Here is a 7,286-nt window from a genome sequence, read left to right on the forward strand (position 1 = left end):
CAGTTTCTCTCACTTGGATTAGAATCCTGCACCCCATTATCTGTGACTAATCACCACACATTCCTCCGACCTCTCCATGGTTCAAAATGAGCTCAACTCCTCGGTAACCCATGTCACTTGGCGCTTTATCATCTAAGCCAGAGACCTGGGAATGAGAATTAAATCACCTCTGTTATCCACCAGCTGTAGCCCGTCCCCAAGTCACACCAGGGTTGACATCCAAGTGTCCCCCTGAATCTGTCATTTCCACTCCAGGTGTAATGGGACATCTCTGCCTTAGCTTTCCTCATGTCCTGGGTGGATATCAGCGTAGGTCTCCTGTTCAGAGTTTCACGTCTGCTCCCATCTGTCCTCCACGTAGCAACTGGAGTGGCTTATCTGGAGTTCACGGCAGACTGCATGGCTCTCCCGTGGGGTGCACTGGACCTTTTAGGTTTGCCCCAGCACATCTTTTCTCTAAGTTTCCCCACTGCCGCTAAAGGCTGAGAAGGAAGTTGGCTCTTTATTCTCCGGTCCTGTCCTTGCTGGGCCATGGGTGGTCCATCCCCACATTTCTCTCCCGAAGGCCACAGGTCCCCTTGAGTTACCTTCTTCATCCACAGTTCAGCTGGAGCTCTCTCCAGGTCCTGGTGAGTTTTTCCTCCTTTGTCCTTTAAAGCCCTGGGAGGCGCTCCCTCACCTCTGCTGCTAACCCGAGGATGCTTTACCAAGCTGTGCTGTCTCCCTTTAACCCTGCCCGTTCCTTCGTAAACAGTCCCTTCATTACACTCTTCCTCAAATGTGTTTTTGTAGGCGCCATCTGTTTCATCTTGGGGTCCCCACTGATACATGCCCCCACTGCCAACAGGATGAAAAGTTCAAATTCATTACGCAGCAAACAAAGCTCTTTAAAATCTAGCCCTTGTCACCTTCTCCTCTCTCTCAGCGCCTGCCCTCGCACCCTCTCATCCTTAGCCCCTGACACCATACTGTATCAGGGATACCTCTCTCTCTGCCCCTGCCCTTGGTATGAAGTACCCTCTCAGCCCTGGCTCCCTGCCCCACTCTCATCTTCATACTCTCTCTGGCTCTTACTTTTTTCCTCTTAATTAAAGATGCAACTCAAGCATCAATTTTTCCAGAAAGTCTTCCCTAAGTCTTTGGTGTCCCCATTTCCAGCCATGGTGAAAAGCTTTTATAGACTCACAATAAATATTACATCTGAAAGCCTCTGGGAAGTTGCTTGGTGAGGTTTTTGACCCTCTAAATTAATTTTCAGATTCTCTTTCCTTCCCTCCTTTCCCTCCCTCCCTCCCTCTCTTCTTTCTGTCCTTCCTTCTTTCCTCCCTCCCTCCCACCCTTTCTCCCTCCCTTCTTCCCCTTCCTCCCTCCTTCCCTTTCTTCTTTTCTCTCTCCTTTCGTTCTTCAATAAACAGTTTTCTGTTACTTAATCCTAATGACAATTTTTTTTAAAGTCAAGTCTTATTATTGTGCTCATTTTTAAACTGGAGAAAGTGGAACTTTAGGAGCTCGAATGTCCTATTCAATGGCAAACAGCTTGCATGAGAAGGAGCCAAGATTTCAATGCAAAAAGTTTCCCTCTAGAGTCTGTACCCTTAATGAGAATATTAAAGGCAGGATTTGGTTATGGCTGGGTGTTACTTATGTTTACAGCATATGTGTGAATATGTATAGATAATCCTTATGTATAAAAAGGAAGAAATATATAAGGTTTTATCAAAGGTAAAGAGCCAGCCAAACTGTATGTTTTAATTTAATAGAGTAAGTTAAATGTAGCATTCTGCTTCCAAGCCAGGGTTAAATTTAGGAACCACTGGCATGGTATTTAAGATACCACAAGTTAGTAATATTTGCTTAATTGTTCAGTTTTCAAGATGGCAATTTTTCACACACAACTTGGGAGTTAATGAAATATTAAGATCCCCAAAGTAAGTATTAGAGAAAAACAGAAATGGTAAATATGTATTTTCTAGCAAATCTCAAAATATTTTGAGCAGGGTAGTCCTAGCCAGGAAGTTTCACTTATCCATGGAAAGAAAGGCAAATTCAAAAGTAAGAAAATGCAACTATTCTGAGCCCCTTGTAGGACAAAGATCGTCCACCCTGTGAAGATTATTGTTATCAACTAAGCAGGTAAGTTTTGATAAAATGCTCACGGGTAGGGAAGAGGGAAGTGTAACCTATTCAGCCAGTCAGATTAGCAGTTCAAATCCCAATACATTGACAGTTACTATGGCCATATATTATAATTTACTAACATTTTCAGTGCCAAATAGGAGGAACAGTTAGGAAAGTGCTTGTGTAAGCTGAAATGCAAAATTCAATTGTAAGGTTTGACTGTCTCTAACCATTAAGATAATACGCAGTTAAAAGTCTATATCAAAGCCGTTTTGTCACTCAAGTACCCACTTACACAGGAAATCTCCAGTGGCCCTGAGGAAGGAATCCATCACCGTCACTAGAGAAAGATTTTTGAAAACACACATATCTGTAGTTCAAACCAGAACATTCTGTATCAGTAGTTCTGAGTGAGCACTGGATTCTACAGACTGAAAAGCCTCTTAGATGAATCTAATACTCACAAGTTACAGAAGATGGGCCAGGTTACGCCACAGTTACAAAATTGAGTCCACCAAAATCTCAGTGGCATAACGCTGTGAGTTAGCAGGAAAACTAATCACCCTGGTCACACAGTGGTTTCTTCATCAGATTACATCCTACCATGATCATAACAGCCTAAAGCAGTGGGAAGGGGCCAGGACAAACTCTCCCCTAGATCTTGATGCTTCTGCCTGGAAATATTGCTTCTTACATTCCATTGGCCAATGCCAGTCACATGACCACCTTTACAGTAGTTCAAAGGGGTAGGGAATTGTTAGCTCCACCATCTGCCTGGAGAGGAGAGAGACCTGGAAATATTTGTGAAAAACACTAATGCCTGCCAAAAGCTCTGATTAAGAACCATGAGTTCAGTCTCTTTAGTTTGCAGGGAAAGAAAGAAATCACAGAGAATTTAAGTGAATTTCCAAAATCATACGGCTAATTAATAGACCTCAAATTAGCATAATGGTTTCCTGACAACCCAACTAGTTTCTTGAAGGATTCCAGCTAATTTAACCTACTTATCTGTCCACGCATTCTTCTCTTCTTTTTACCCATTTGGTAGAAATTTTCAAAATCCGAAAAATTTCTTCCCCTAACAATAATGTAGAGTTGGTGATTTATTTGATGGCAGTTTTAAATAAGATGTTTTTAACCCCACTTAGAAACAGTCCACTTTCATGATTTATTACAACCTTCTTTTCCTGGTTAATTAAACTCATTTCTTAGGAAATGACTCACAGCTAATCACACTAAGAATAAAATTAGTGATATTTCCCTCTTTGTTATAAAATGAATGTAAATAATTTTAAAGGCAATTTTTCTAAAATCAAAAGAGCATGTAATAACCCCAAATCAGTGACATTATGTAAAATAGCAGACTGGGGGAATAGTAAACCCAGATGCTGTCTGATTATTGCATGATACAAGGCAGAAATTTATTTTCCCTTATTATTAAATCAAGCCCTATCAATCAATTTTCTTTGTGTAAATGCTTTATTTTGGAGAGTTAAAGTTCCATTTAGAAAATCCCAGACTAAAACCTGTTGTATGGTTTCTTTGCCCACTGGAGGCATATAAAACCATTACATTTAAGTATCATAATAGCTAGCATATGCTATTTCTTAGAAATGACACCACCATCTGGATTAAGGTCTACTGATGATTTCATACAATACTCCAGCTTTCTTCGGGTAAAGAGAGGCCAAACTGTTCTGACTTTAACTATCCTGTTGTACTAATGAAAAATAACAAAAGGTCACACTTAGGTTTGACCTACTTGCTGGAGATCACATACTGCTTTATTAATGAATTATATAATTATTATAGTAGCCGGGAATGCAGCAGGCAAGCCAGATGCTTGCGTTAGGAATGGGAGTTTCAGTCCAAATCCATTGTCCAATATTATCCATTTCAAAGCAAGCTGATCATGAGATTTTCCTGGTTCTAGGAGCACCATTCCATAGTGGAAAGCCCACCTGCCTTGTGTTTACATCTTGACTGTCTTATTCGCTAATTGTAGGAACTTGTGCATGTGACCGAATCTCTCTGAGTCTCAATTTCCTTTAATCATACGATGACAATACTTCTGCCTATGGTAAGATTGTGAATAAACTTAAGCATTAGATCTGTAAAATCTCCACTAAAGCATCTCGTTATTATTTTGTTTCTCTCCCTAGTCATTTTTATTTCCCTTATCTGGGCAAAGCGAAGCAGAATAAGAGATTCAGGGCAAGGATGGGGTCAGCATATGGAAGAAGTCAAACTGAAAACGTGAGAAGCGAAGGCCATATTACACATTATGTAGCTATTCCTAGAATAGCTTTCTAATGTGGCGGAATCACCAGACAATAAAACTACACTCCTGTGCATAACGTGATAGCAACATTGGTCCTTTTTCATGAAAGCCACCCTAATGACTGGCTATCTTTAAAGGTCGTTTGATGAACTCTCTCTGATAAAACTGGTGTAATCTCTCTGGCTCCCCAGAGTCATTAAATATTTGAGTGAGTGGGGGTGGGGAACTGCGGTGGAGAAGGCAGAAGAGTGGAGGAAGGGGACCCTCTCACCTGACTGCTTCCTCTCCGGCCCCTCGGCTATTGTCATGCACGCAGCAAACCCTCTGGGCCAATCCATCTGACTGGCTGTGCAGGGAATGGGGCAGCCTGGATAATTGATGGGCTCAATCTGACCAGGCACAGGTGGCACAGAGACGGCATACAGCAGCTTCTCGGGTTTGCCAGTGCCATCTGTTGCCATAAAAACATCTGTCGTCAAGGTCACCCTGTCACCCTCTGTTAAAGTTACAGGTTTGGTGAGTAGGATAATGTCACCTAAGAAGGAGTATGTCTGTTGGGGGCTGGGAAGGAAGGGAAGAGAAGCCAAGATGTATAGAAACAATAAGAGATCTTTCTTTCTTTATTTTTTCTTAAATTATGAGATGAATAATAATAAGAATAAGAATTACTAAGATGAATGAGAAAAAATATATACGCTTTTAAAGGAGAACCTCCTCGTAAAAGCTTTGCCAAGAGATTATTGTCGTTGTTCTCTCTAACTAAAAACATGAGCTCATTTTATGGAGTAAGAACATTTTAACCAGAGGCGTGACATACATTTGTAAAAGCAATACGACATGCGATTGTGCTAGGATTTGCTTACAAAGGCAGGCACTTTCCTCTCTGCCTGCTAACTTTTAAAACCAATTTCTGATTTGATCCTTCTGTATATGTACATTTGATTAAGCATCCGTGTGCGCGCACGTGTGGGTGCGTCCACAGTGTGTTCAGAGAGGCAGCAGAATGGAAGGGGGTGTTGCATTTATCAAAGTGTTTAACTGGCATTTGAGCTCTGCTCTGCTGCCAGAGAGAATGACCCATTTGTTAATAAAGAACAATTAACTTAATAGACTCAAATGATCTGACGGACGAAGGACTGTAATGAAGCAAATGCAATATTGGATTTTTAAGCAGTGGGTATTACATGTGGCCAGACTTCAGCAGCGACGGTTCATCTTTCTCCGTCTATGTTGCTGAGGCTTTCTGAAGCAATTTCACCCAGTGGCAAAGAAACATCGTTCCCATCTGTTTAGGAAGGGCGGCTTTACTTATTGGACCAATATTGCTGGCACCACAGGCTTTGGGGACTTAATGATTATCATTGGAGGGGGAGAGGAGAAAGGGGAGGTAATCTGCTGGATTTTATAAACACACTCACATCTGCCCCATGGCACATAAAGGGCCTTAGACGAGGACAATACAGCTGGCAGGAGGGAGTGTCAGGGAAGGAGAGGACAAAGAGCAGAGGAACACTCCTTGTTTACCTGGAGCCTGGTGACCAACCACCATGCAGAAATTACGTGGCGATCTTGGAAAGAAACAAAATGTTATGGATAAATGCAATTTAGCATTGTTGAATGTGAGAAGGGTATATAGAATTCAGTTTGTTCCCTGATTCAGTTGTTTAATGTTTAGAGAGTAGAGACAGGATCACTATTTGGCAATTAAGGGGGGGTTCCTTCCACCTCCACTTTTTCCTCTGGTTTCAGCTGCCTGGGCGATCACCTCTTCCCGATCCTCTTTTTCTAGTCCTATAACACTGGTTAAAAAAGAATAGACCAAACATGTAATTCAAGCAAAGGGTCATAAATATTGATTTCTGTAGCCGGGGTTTCAAAATTATTTAGTGACATATGCTTGATCTACATTTCAAAGGGAACAAAGATTATTGCAACTATTTGGCTTCCCACACAAAAATGAACTTTCTTTATAAGTTGAGTTGAGTCTTTCTGATGCTAAAGCACTTCACCCTTGTACCATGCACTTCAAGGCGATTCTTTCCTCAATTTGATGCAGTTGATAAATGACTGGGCTTGGACTGCTAACTGGTTATAGGGTTTTAGGAAAATTACGGCAGCAGTCCTGGAAATAAAGCCACAAGCTAGTCATCCCATTCCTTAAGTGCAGGAATTCCTTGATTTTGAATATGTCTTCCTCCTTCTAGTTCATAAAGACAAGTCACTTCCATGGCTTTTGCATTTGATCCCAGTATCTTAGATCAGTTGTGTCCTGCCAGCTTTAGGCCCTAGTTTTATACCCTAAATGTGACAGCTGTCTCTTGTCCCTCTGAATCTGTTCACCTTAGCAATTCACTTCCTAGGACTTCACATCTTATTCATGTAGCATATCAGGGAAACAACTGAGCATCTTGTTTTGAGGCATTGGCTTTGAGGCCACTATGAGCAGTCAGTTACTAACTAGCTGAGTGACCTTAGGGAAGCTTCTTAACCTTCCCATCTGCAAAATGGACTTTAAAATGGCAATTGATGTATGGAATTCTTAAGGATTAAATGCCTGACATATTGCAAGTGACAAATCATAGTGGGTATTAAGATTATTCATTGTTAGCTTAAACAATTATTCCAGACTAAATACCATTATTTCTTGCATGGAAATATTTCCAATTCCTGGCTTAATCCCAGGAAATTTGTTTGATGTGGTTCCTTCCTCAGTGTGAGAGTCAGGCTAAGCTTGATTCCCTAATACATTGTGGTTGATTTAAAGAAATATCTTGTATATTCCCAACCAAAAATTACATTACAACAAAGATATTTGTATCAGAATGTTTATTGCAACCCAATTCATAATTGCCAGGTCATGGGAGAAGACCAAGTGCCCATCGATCCA

This window comes from Otolemur garnettii, unplaced genomic scaffold (assembly GCF_000181295.1).
Source record: "Otolemur garnettii isolate 467f Iridium unplaced genomic scaffold, OtoGar3 scaffold00066, whole genome shotgun sequence".
Classification (NCBI taxonomy): domain Eukaryota; kingdom Metazoa; phylum Chordata; class Mammalia; order Primates; family Galagidae; genus Otolemur; species Otolemur garnettii.